The 12,860-nt window shown below is 41.5% G+C and overlaps 2 long non-coding RNA genes across 2 annotated transcripts; one reads left to right on the top strand and one right to left on the bottom strand.

Annotated features, from left to right (window-relative positions):
• Positions 1 to 1,214: 1,214 nt before the first annotated feature.
• On the bottom strand, positions 1,215 to 3,872 carry LOC119913106. The gene is made up of 2 exons (XR_005446371.1): positions 3,612 to 3,872; positions 1,215 to 1,463 (listed from the first exon to the last, which is right to left on the bottom strand). It is a non-coding gene; the product is annotated as an uncharacterized LOC119913106 (long non-coding RNA).
• A 22-nt stretch (positions 3,873 to 3,894) lies between these two features.
• Positions 3,895 to 5,615, top strand: LOC119913107. Its single transcript, XR_005446372.1, has 3 exons — positions 3,895 to 4,150; positions 5,177 to 5,247; positions 5,344 to 5,615. It is a non-coding gene; the product is annotated as an uncharacterized LOC119913107 (long non-coding RNA).
• Positions 5,616 to 12,860: the final 7,245 nt, after the last annotated feature.

Raw genomic sequence — 12,860 nt, 5'->3', positions numbered from 1 at the left:
TGGAACCTGATATGAAAAAAAGTACCTGGAAGCAGGTACAGGTACAACATTTCTACAATGGAAACCCAAACAAAGGCAAGTCGAGCCAAAGGGCCTCGGCTCAGACTAGCTTGGTTTGAGGGCGTGCCTGACCCCGCTAGCTGCTTGGCAAGCTTTATGATGTTGATGATGTTTTTAAAAGTGAGTTCCGGATCTGATTGTTTCACGTGTGTCCTAAAACACACGAGCGCCATGAACACATTCCTGTCGCCAATTTCATGCTCCTCCACTGATCGATAGTTGGCAGCATTGACAAGCAAAGCAACTGTGCCAGCAAAGCAAGGGGGAAACAAAGACTGCGAGCTAAGACACATGTATGTAACCAATGATGCAGCATTTTAATATTCAAAAAAGGTCAGCATTTAAAATTTTTAACAAGGGAATATAGTTATAGTTTTGTTAGACCTGTGAGGTGGTACAAGAAAGCTCCACAGAGCACATTTAACCAGATGTTAACCAGATGTCATTGGATAATCAGAAAACATGAATATGAAATCTTTATAATTTTATCTGTATTGCTCATATGGGTATTTTCAGAGGGCACTGATAAATGGCCTATTTAGTCATTTAGGCAGTAGGAGTTGTTGTTTAGGGGCAATACACAGTATACTGTAGCCACATACAATACACACACTTATAATAGACACACACACACACACGCAGGCTGGGCTCCAGGTGCTCTTATTTCACATCTCTATATTTCAGATCAACAGTGAAGCTGCAACCATCTGCTGATAATGTTCAATGATGCAAAGATTAAGTCAGACCACCGGCAGATGCAGAGACATCGCTCATTCTCCCAGTACTGACATTTCCCATCCTGAGGCACAAAGTGCTGAGAATTAGCTGATAGTCTGGACCATTTGCTTTGCTGAAGACAGGTTTAAATCTATTATTCTGAGGTGGAGCTCAGATATGATCCACTTTTCCTTTTCTGTCTGACATCCGTCTTAGTGTGAAACTCTTGCTCCTCTGTGCACTCCACAGAGCTAAGCCACTGTCTTTTGTTAAATCCCTTCTTTAAACAAACATTCATGTTTAAAGCCCTCTTTCAAAGTGCGTTTACTCCCCCTTTGAGTTTCATCACATCTCTTTTTCCATCCTTTAGTCTTTTCTGCCCCTTGTTACAACACTCTTGTTGACTATTTATGTGCTTCAGAAACATTGTACCATTGTTTTGCAAGATACTACACAAATAAACTTTTATTATTCTTTGTGTGCTTTTGGAGGAAAAAGGCACACAAACATGTCGACTTTATAAGTCATACTGGATTGGCACTGACAGCATATTTCAAAGGCATCCTTCTCTGCAGCTGCTGAGGTAACGTTTGGATGAAGCACAAAAAAAAGATGAGAAAGAAGGATGGGGGATCACTGAAGTGTGATCTGTTACACAAACAACACCATCAGGACGAACATCGAAGCTGAAAAACAAGAAAAATACTGACAATTTTTGTCTTGGGAGATGTTCAGTGTCAAAAACATATACAGTGGATCAACCTTGACTCGCAGTCTGGTCCTATCTGTGGTAAACTACATGTTGTGATGATCATTGTGCTGGCTGTTCTCAAAGCAGTTGTTGTGTGTTTTTGATGACGGCTGCATCTAACTATTTTCATTATCGACAGATCTATTGAAAATGTTTCAAATTGCTTGTCTCGTTCTCCTAGTCCACATCTTCAGTTTGAAGTCATATAAAACAGAGAAAAGCAGTAAATCCAAACATAATGGCACAACAAGCTGGAACCAGTAAATGTTTAGTATGTATGTCAAGTCAGCAGTCATTTGTCAAAAAATTGTTTCAACCCAACAAAAACCCAGCCCAGTCCGCCTGTTATGTTTTTAACTGGATAACACAGACCTGAGCTGCACTGACTTCACAGAGAAGCCCAACACTGACTGAGTGATAATTATTCTGCAACTATTATCATTGTAATTAATTCTGATAATAAGTAGGATCAAAATTATTTTACAGTCCTGTTGCCTCTCATTTTAGCATGTCAGCTTTCTTTCACAAGAGCAGGGAAACTGAACTGGATGTTTCTGCAGACAGGCTGATGGTTTATAATGAACTAAAATCTCAAGATGCAATTAGGCACAATTATTGTTCATCAGATGTTCATATTGTAGATTTGCTGTTTGCCATCTGTGCCGAATCTCTGCCTGTGCATGTGTTTGTGTGTGTGTGTTTGTAGTGGCAGCAGAAACTTCCCGTTTTGCCTGACATAAGGAGGTTAGACTTTCTTTCAGGTGGACAGGGGAAACACTTAACAGCCCCGATGAAGAGTTTAATATGCAGGGAAAACCCTTTGGGCCCTCGAGCAAGCGCCGAGGTGCAGGCACACACAAAAAACCCCGACACACACACACACACACACACACACATTCTGCAGCTCCATCCATCTCTCTCTTTTCCCTTTCGTTTCCTCTTCTTTTATGCGCACTCACATACACACGTACACGCACGCACACTCAAACACAAGGGAGAATTGCACCGTCTCTCTTATGTACACACACACACGAATACACACACGCACACGCGCAAAAAAACTGCACAACCTCCATTTCAGGCGCACGCAAAGCGCACGGAAGCGCACAGAGCAGAGCCTACAGAGACCCACACAAACTCTGCAGCCCGCCTCTCTCTCTCTCAATCTCTCTCTCTCACACACACACACACACGCGCGCGCGCGCACGCATACAACCGCGCACGCACTCTCTCTGCACCCCCTCTTTTTCCAGCATTAGTCAATAGAGTCAGGATACATAAACCACCCACCAGTCACCCAAAGCATCTCCTAGCCAAACCCTCTCTCTCTCTTTCCCTGCAACAGCACATACACAACCTGCGGCAGCTTCACCACAACAGCAACAAAATCATCACCACAGTCCCTCAAATTCACAATCAAGCCACATGAAACATCTAGAGTTTGCTTAATAAAATAAATAAAACAGGATTCTGTGTAAACAACACCTCCATATAGCGTATCAGCATGTAAACGCAGTTCAGTGCTTCCAGCTCAAGTGATACGAAGGTGTGAAACATTCAGGACATGTGGGAGGGAGGCATATAGGGAACATTTATTTTAATAACAAGAATTACAGAAGAAAAACGGTCATTCTTTAGGTTAAATCCCATCTCAGACATTGCTGAAATAAACCCGGGCAGATTTTTGTTGAAGACAAAACCAAAAACCGCATCAAAAGTATCAAAAATCTGATCTCACCACAGAACAAACGCAGCTTCATTAGCATGCTTCTCTTCAGCAAACACGGTTCAGTTATGTTAAAACTGACCACTGTCCTGACCACTGACCACTGTCCACATTATGGCCGACGTTTAATTTTTTTTTTGGAAAAGCGGGGTTAACATAATTACAGGTATCAGAAACGAGTGCTTGCGCAGTCCAACCTGCGTTTCAGTTACATTTTAAAGGCCACAGTTGTAGGTTAGTTAATTAATCAATTATGGATTCGTACAGGTGTTAATTCGCTCCTCGTGCGGCTTTAGCCTAATCCGGATTTGAAAACCAAAGGAAAAAAAAAAACAGTCGGTGTTTGGTGTTTCTTACCTTTTCTCGGAGAGCCTCTTTCTCCGTCAAAGTGGAAAAAACAAAAATAACCGTTGCTCTCCTCCAAATTAACGATTAGTCCCCTCACCGCGGGGGTCTCGCGCACCTCACATGCGGCTGGTTTCTCACTTGATGTTCTCTATGCTCTCTGCGTGTATCTGTCTGTCTGTCTCTTCTTTTCTCGCGGGATTTCCTCCTCCGCCTTCCTCCGGTCTTCTTCTGCTCCTTCTCCTCGTTCTTGTGTTCCGCGGGATCAGCTTGTGCTCCTCGCACCACCTGGACGGAGACGGAGCGGCTCGTGGTGCTGATGATGCTTCTCCGCGCGACCCATCCTGATGTCTGCTGCTGCCGCGGGAAAGAGGAGAGGAGTGATACACTCTCTCTCTCTCTCTCTCTCTCTCTCTCTCTGTTCAGCTCTCAATCCTGAAGCTACAGGTGATGAAACATATTTTTGAAAACAGACTGGTGCTGCTGCTGCTGCAAATGCGCATCACATCGATGCGCCTCGCAGTGCGTCCTGGTTCCTGGAGCAGACATCGGTAAACCGGCAGCAGACCACTACACATTTTCTCTCTCCCCGCGTTTTCTCACAGTTTATTGTCTACTGTTAAATCAAATTGTAAAATATAGTAACAATTCAGAGGGAAATATGGTACTTTTTACTCCTCTGCATTTATTTGTAATTTTTTAGTTAGGTTACTTAGCAGATTTATAGGCTATTTTTCATACAAAACACACGTTCCGTTCACAAAATGTGAAGCCTCTTTTTTGCTTCACCAATAGCGACTACATTTCCTAAAGCAGCCTACTGTACTTAAGTACAAGTAGTACAAGTACTTGATACTTCTACTCCACAACAGCACAGGGGGAAATATTCAACTCCACTACATTTATCTGGTTATAATTAGGCTACAAGTTACTCTACACATTTAGATTTTATACACAAAACATATGCTGAGCTCAGAAAATATGGAATATGAAAATATGATGCTGATCAATTTGAATAGCATAACACTCACAGGGGCTATTTTTACGCTTTGTATGGAATTTTACTTTTGATACTTTAAGTAGATTTTCATGGTAGTATTTTATGTACTTTTCCTCAAATGGTGTTGGATTGTGGGGTTTGGGGGGCTGAGTATACAGGGCCTTCATGTGAAGAGGGCCCACAAAGATACTAGAACAAATAGACATGGACAAAGGGACACATAGAGAGTGCTTATGGAAAGGGCCCAGATTTTTGTGTGACACACCTGTTGGCTGCGAACAGTGCCAAAGACTTTCAGGTTTGTTTACCCCATCTTAAAATCTATTATCCTCAGTGAACCCTCTCAACAACACATTGCCCTGGAAACGTCATTAATGTAACAAGTCGTGAAATGCAATGAACTACTGACTCCAAAACATATATTAATAACTGTCAACCATCCGCCTAATGTGATGAGGGATAGCTTGGTCCCACGAAAGCCAACATGAACTTGGTGAGGTCTATTTTTGTAAAAATGACTCATGGATTTGATACAGTATCATTTAATATTAATGTGACTTTCTTTCTTTCTATTTAGATAATCGGCTCTCCAGACAACAAAAATACGTAACATCCTTTTATGTTTGGTGTTGTTGCACCTTTTCAAAGGTATCTATATTAAATCTCTATATTCCATTACTGACCAATGTTTAGAGACTTTCATCCATGCTTCTCTTGGTAATAAAATCTGTCAATCATTGCCAGGGGGCGGGTCCAATGTGCTGCAGGCCAGCTGGAGAGTGCGGCCTGAATGCCGAGGGGGCTTTGAAGCAAAGGTCCAGTTACACCTGCACTGAAAGTAAATGATGACCTCAAGTAGCCTACTTCATGAAAGGAAGGTTGTGGAGCAGCAGTGTCCTGGACTTTAGAGAGCCATGGGGTTGAACAGAAGTTTCAGTCTCAATGCAGATAGGACAAGGAAACAATAAAGTTTTGACAAACTGACTCTTGCTGACTCGTTTAGAAGTTGTGCATGTAAACATTAGTAATAAAGCTTTTCATTCCAAAATTATATTTTTCCTAAATGGGTACGTCATTCTTTGCAGTTCTTATCTCACTCTAAGCCTTTTGTTTTTTTCACAATGGTTAGTTGGCTATTCTCATACCTGTCCCGCAATACTGCAAATCTGAGTCCCCTTGAAAAAGTTGCCCATATTTCTTCACCTTGACAGATGAGGCGACCGTTTGGGGCAACACTGCTGAGGAGCATATCCAAAAAGAGCAGAAAGTGGGAAAAATGACTTCAGCGGTCAGTTGCGGCAACAGAACATCTATAAGTAGACAGCCTAGATAATCTGCTTTATGATAATCTGCTTTATGCTATTTAGATATAAATTTTGAACTCTCATCTTGATCTTTGAATATGAATAACAACAAACTACAGCGACATCTTTTTCTGTGAAAGTTCCAGGCACTCAAAGAAATGTTGACACCAGTGAAAGCAATGAAAAATAATTCACAGTTTGGTTCAAGTACACTTCTATTTCGCTGACTGTGTGAAGAGTTTTGACAATGTAACTTCAGTTTCGACCAATGCATGTTGAGTGAAAAAGACTGAAAACATGACTTAAACTGACTACAAACACATTTTGAACGAGAACAGGAGTCTACAGGTAGAGCCATCCTTGCTGCTCTGTGAGGGCGGTGCTTTGAGCTAAATGCTAACGTCACGCTAACACAGTATGCAATCAGGACTTCACAATGCTGGTGTCTAAATGAATTATAAGAAGTTAAATCTTTAGCAGCATGAGATCTAAAAAATGTTAAAAGGTTTGGTCAATAAACCCTAAAAAGTAATCGAGCTTAATAGAATCACTATTCCAAATACAACGTTATTGAATTCACCGTGTGTACTAATCTCGTCTGGTTGCTAAATGTCCCAAGGGGAATGAATGAATGAATATGTGACTGTGTGTGTCTGCAAGTGTGCGTGACTCTGTGTGTGTGTTTGTGTGCGAATGGGAACACGTATAATCCATCATAACGCAGACACCTGGTGCCTCTGCTATTACTCCTGCAGTGGTCTGGACTGTGTGTGTGTGTGTGTGTGTGTGTGTGTGTGTGTGTGTGGTTGTGCTTGTGTGTGCCTGCTTGTTCTGCCCAGTGTGTGGGAGTCGGTATCCATGGGACACCTGATTCAATTACAGGATCATCTTGAACAGATGAATGGAAAGGCAGAGAGGGTAGGAAAGGGTGAGCGGGCTAAGGGAGGAAAGAAGGAAGGAGCGAGGGAGCAATCATGGGAAGGAGGGTAGGAAAGAAGGACAAGCTAGAAAGGGTTATGGACAGAAAAGAGTTTGAGAGAAGCAAGGCGGAATAAAGGGGGACCAAAAAGGGAGGATAAGGGAACGGAAAAGAGAGATTAAATTAGAGAAAGAAAAAATGGAGAGTGAAGAGTGAGGAAAGAAAATAGGAACATAAGAATGGACATGGAGGAGAGAAGATAGATATATAACAGAGCAGGACAAGAGGGGAGGGGGAGGGGGGGCGCATGATATGAAGAGAGATGGATGAGAGTGGAAAGATAGAAGAGAGGAGGGAAAGAGAGTGGGTGACATTTTCCAGAACAAACCCTCGTAGAAGTGGAAGCGTTGTGACAAGTGTGTGTATGTAGCCGTGTGTGTGTGTGGAATTTGGCTCGAATGGATTAGTCTGAGCTTAACCAGTGTCTACATGCACGTCAACCCCCCCCCCCCACACACACACACACATACACACATGAACACCGTAAACCTGTGAGGTATGCTACCGTATAAGCAGAATCCAAAAAGACAACCTGCGTTTTAACAGTGAATGAGGTCAGAAGTGTGTGTGACTCCACATGTACTGACTTCTATATATCTCAGCTGTTTTTTTACTTTTTCTCAAACTTAAAAAAAAAATTATTTCTACAAAAGTTTTACGTTCAGATTTCCTTAAAGGGGCATTATGTAGTTTCCAGCGGCCACTAGCGGTGCGGTTTTAAGATTGCAACCAGGCGTGTGCTCGTACGCGTGCTCGCTTGAACTCATGAGCGAGCAGAATCCGACACACAACCGCTTTCATACAGAAAACCTGCAATAAATGCAGAAACACCAGCATGGAGGCTGTGGCTTTTCACACAGACATGTTCAGGCTGTGTTACTTCAACGTTCCCGTCTCAGAGGCAGCTCAACACCGGCGCCGTACCTTTCATTCAGCATTAGCAAAGTTGCTCGGCGTTAGATGGCGAGCTAATGTGACTTTTCTCTGTGTTTCTCCAGCAAATGTTTTTCATTTCAAAAGATTAACTGCAGGAAGTACAAAAACTTTTTTTTGCAATATTTCAAATTTATTTTCCATTGGAGTTTCTACTTTATGCGCAAATTAAAAATACCCAAGTGGAGAACCACTTGCAGAGAAATTCTTCCCCTTTCAGCAGATGAATGTGAAAACGTGTCTTATTCTGAACATACATCATTCTGCACATCAACAATACCCAAGTGAAGTAATACTAAGCAAAACACATTTCTGACTGAAGGGGGGGCTTAATAACAATGGTTATGGTTGAAATCTAAAAATATCCCGCCTCAGTATTTGTTACACTTGTGTGACCAAGTTTATACCACACAATCTGTAAGAACAAGATGGGTTTTCAGTCTAATATGAAAATCTTAACAGAGCCTGCTTCAAAATTTGCAGTGGGAGTTTAAGAAGTCAAAGAAGGGGAGCTCAGTGAGTAAAGGCTTTACTGCTGAAAGAGTTTTTGTTAAATCTAGGAACAGTTATTAAGAAAGCGCAGGGCTCTAAGCAACACTTGCCAAAAAGTCACACATAGGTTCAAAAGGAAGTTTATTGTTAACATAACCTAAATATAAACACAACAGCGCATAGAGAAGGAAGTGAAAATACACTGATAAAACAACAGAGTATTGCTTGATGCTCTGTAAATTTTAAACCCTTCTCTTAAATCTTGTAAGTACAGAACACAATCCAATAATTTTACCAGATATTCCCCATGTATGCATTCATCTTGGTAGAACTGATTTCAAGTACTGGATTTGCCACTTTGCATCGTCATGCGTCATTGAATTAGCTGATGTGATCCTTCATCTCCCCCTGCTGGTTAATTTGTGCTGTACATCACAGAAACATCATCTTCCACGTCTTCTTCTGGTGCTAAAATGTTCCATCTTCAATTTACCCTTTTAAACTCTCTCCTTTTGCTCCTGTTCCTTTTGGATATCAACATAATGTTTTTGTTCCATTTCCACATTGGCTGGAGTGTTGGTTGATCTAGTAACTCAAAGTATTGATGATAGTACACACATTAACATTTATATATTTTGTTTTTTATTTCTTTATGTTATGTATTTTTTATTTATTATTAATACAGACAGTATTGTTACTTGTGAGACATGAGCAGTTCTGCATAAGCATTTAACCAAATCTAATGTTCTCCGTCTCTTCATTTACTCTTTTCCTCTTCACCAAAAAAATCATTATATTACTTGCGGTTCAGTCTTTGTAGAACTAAACTAAAAAAACAACAACATATGATTACCTTCAACTTTACCTTAGACATGGAGGATTTTCCCACCACTAACTTCCTGGAGTGCAGCCACCTGAAAAGGTCTGGTTCTGAAAAACACTGGGATTTTTTTGGCCTTACACTCTTAAACTGACTGCTAGAGACGGCTCAATTAGGCTGAGTTAAGAACAACATATTTTTCAACGAGATATCACAGCTCTCCATCACTTGCATTTGCTCCTCCACCTCTTCCTCCCGTTATTCCTCCTCCTCTTAGTGTCTATTTTCTTCCTTCCTCTCATTCCTTATTCCTTTCACACCTTTCTTTTTAACTAGTCCTTCTTCCTCTCCAATCTTCTCCTACTCTTCTTCACTCGTATTCTCTCACATCTTCATTGCCCTCCTTTGTTCACCGTCCCATTTTTCTCTCGTTAATGAGTCAGTGTCAGCCGTGATGTTCTGGTTAAACTGTGAGAACGCGCAGCAAATTAGGCCAGCATGTATGTGTGTCTGGTGTTCATGCATGAGTGTGTGTATTCATGTGTAGTATGACTAGTGTTTCCACAAGTGTGTGCTTATGTTACAATATGTTTATGTGAATGAATGTGGGTGGGTTTGTTTTATGGTCATTTTTGTGTGTATGTGTGTGAGACACAAAGTGTGTTCTTGATTGAGGAATCACTTAAGGAGAGGAGAATCAAGATAGCACCCAAACCAATAAAATAAATGTGATAAGCATTAAAAAGAAAAAACAAAACACGGGTGGAGAGGGCGATATAGAAGAGAACATCCCTCATCTGTAAAGTGATCTGCGCCCGGAACATAAATAATTTCAGTGATGATGGAAATGGTCTGGCGTGGACTGGAGAGAGTAGAGCACTGATTAAATCTCCATTGCTGTGATTATGGCATCGTCAGTGAGCTGCCAGGAGGAGATCAGCCAAAAGTGACCATTATCATCTGCTGCAGTTTGTCTGGCTCGAACTCGCTCCCCAAATACTCCCCTGACAAGACCACATGCTCCTGTTGTCTGACACACCTTTGCATTGCCCAAACTGCACCATCAGCTCCTCTAAAATATGGATTGTAGTGGGATCAACCAGCCTTTCACCTCAAGGAGGAGGTGAGGTCAGATCAAGCCAAAGGGGGGGGCAGTTTTCCTCCCCTGGAGTTGGCCTTTTGACATCGCCTGGTGTTTTGGTAAGGACCTGCAGAGACTCAATCAGACATGCATCGCTTAAGGATTGTGTATTCAAGAACCTTAGTGAACCTCTCTCGCCGTAAAGGTGTCACTGGAGACACTTAGCAGGACAGCAAAGGGGGCTGTCCAACCCCTCTCTCTCCACAGGTCACCTCCGGACATCAAAAGTACCCCCTGTCCTGCTTCACCCTGATTCCTTTTCCCACAGGATGGCTGGGCCATAAAACACCAATCCCCTTTTTAGCTGATGTGCAAATTTGATAAGCCAGGTATGCAAAAGGGGGGACACTGACAACCCCTGCCTTCTTGAGTCAACAAATGTTTCATTATAAACTGTGTTTTGTTCTGTTTCAATAATAATCCTTGCTAAGTTAGTAGTGGTGTTTGCCTCTTAGTTTAGTAGTAATGACACGGTTGTTATCCTTTAGTGATGTTTGAAGACTAGAGAATCATAAGAAAGTAATCTTGAAGAGTTTCCTAATTTCCTTTTGTTTTGTTTTAATTTCTCCCTATTATTCCCTAGTAATCACTGTCTGCTCCACCAAGAGGACAGAAAAGGTATAACACACAAGCGTTTAAAACTCAGCTTACCCCGACAATGAGCGCCAAATATCTATCACAATGTCAATGTATAACGGATTTTATGCTGCAGTACTTACATCTAGTTTGTCTCTTTAGTTAAAACATGTAATCTTGTTTTGCTTGTCTTTATCTAAATGTTTAGAACTACATATTTTTCAAATGTTGATATTGTGGAGAGAGAGATTAAATGGAATATATATATTTTTTCTTTATCCCACTAAAAGTTAACACATTTGAGGCCGAAGGGTAACTCCCCCAGGGGAAACCCAGTCCCAAAATGACGTCACCACTTCCCAAAGCAGGGGAATAGATAAAAGTTGTCTTTTGTCTCGCTCTCTTGAAACTAAAACTCTTGTACTCTCTTGTATCCTCTCGTAATTACGCTTTCGTAGGCTACTTTAAACTTCCTTCAGACGAACTGAGAAAGCTTCATGTTCTTGAATCCCCATTTATCTTAGCGGGAGATTGGATTTTGATTTTTGTTTGGAGCTGCCTGGGATGAAACTTTCCCCAGTCTTTGTTTAAACTCAGCAACATTAAATAGCCTATATTGACCCAGAAACCCAGAAGCCAGTTCAATACTCGCCTCGAGTTGAACGAAGTCATGGCTCCAACGACAGAGTCTGGAGTGTGTTCCGCTGAGCTATAGCGAAACCAAACGAACTCAGAGTGCAAAGCAAGGTCTGGCCACCCTTTGCTACAAGGGTTTTCCCGCAAAGGACTCCGGAGCAAATCCACCAGTTTGAATCCAACTCAAGACGCCACTGGGGTGCCACCCAGCCTGGCCAGGACAACATCCACGAGCCCGACCGGCAGTGAGCCTTTGCTACGGGGAATTACGACAAAAGTAAGGCAAAAAAAACTACACTCTGTGACTCGTTTGTGTCTGTAGTTGGCCCTCATCTATAGTTAAGAAACCCATAGGTTATTCAAACTAAATTTGCAACATAATTTCTGACCATTTGTTCCCTCATTCTCGTAGAATACTCTCCCTCTACAATATAAACTGAAATCCCATCGAGCCCAGTGTACTGATCTTGGCTTAGGCCTATTACATATTCTGTTCATTACCTTCTGGTTTGTTTCATGTTGACTGTTATTCCTGTAATAATCCCATATTTACTCCCACTGTTGTATTCCCTTTAGTTAGTCAATAAATTTCACCTTGATCATAGTGATTTGTGTCTGTACTGTTTAAGCGTCCGTGGGTCCCTGTACAGAGGATTCGCCCCCAGATTTGAGACTGGCTGATTGATTTAAGATAATTGAGCGATCATTAACTAACTGATCACTAGTGAATAATTATATATATATATATAATTATTAAAACCCATACCCAGGGAGCCCTGGAGGCCCTGGGCGAACGGAATTCAGGTGGTGCCCGAGATCGAGGAATTATGAGTTAATATTTCTAAATATTAATTTTATAAGTTTATTAAAAATCATACGTAGACCTGCTACAAGATACAGATATGTTCATTCCTGCCTTTGCCCTGTTTTTCTGAGACCAGTCTGGTGATGAATCTTGCAGATGACTGCAAATCTTGGTTTCAGTGCATGTCCAATAGCAGATACACTTAGTAAACTAACTAGCTATTCAACCACAGAAAGGTTTCAAGGAACTCTGAAGAAACCTTCAGAGGAATTTCTGATTTTAGTTCATGCGCCATACCGCTCACAAAGTTTCTGCATCAGGAGGGAAAGGAACTATAAGCAGTTCTGACTCACTCCCAGATACAATATGATTTAGTTTTTAAACCACAAAATAACTTCCTGGCCCCTTCCACTGCAACTCAGAATTGCCCAGTATAGTGCAATCTAGGGAAGGTTAGAAATATGTATTTCCTTTGATGCCAAAGCTGACAACCAATCACACTTGTTTAGAGTCTGTCAGGAAACAGACGCAGAGTTGTTTTCTACTCCACTCATCAACGTCAAAGGGCTTCAAAC

This window comes from Micropterus salmoides, unplaced genomic scaffold (genome assembly GCF_014851395.1).
Source record: "Micropterus salmoides isolate LMB-PRFRI ecotype aquatic unplaced genomic scaffold, ASM1485139v1 Ms_hic_scaffold_2, whole genome shotgun sequence".
NCBI classification, from domain to species: domain Eukaryota; kingdom Metazoa; phylum Chordata; class Actinopteri; order Centrarchiformes; family Centrarchidae; genus Micropterus; species Micropterus salmoides.
Note: the sequence above shows the minus strand (reverse complement) of the source record. Positions and strands in the feature narration are given on the sequence as shown.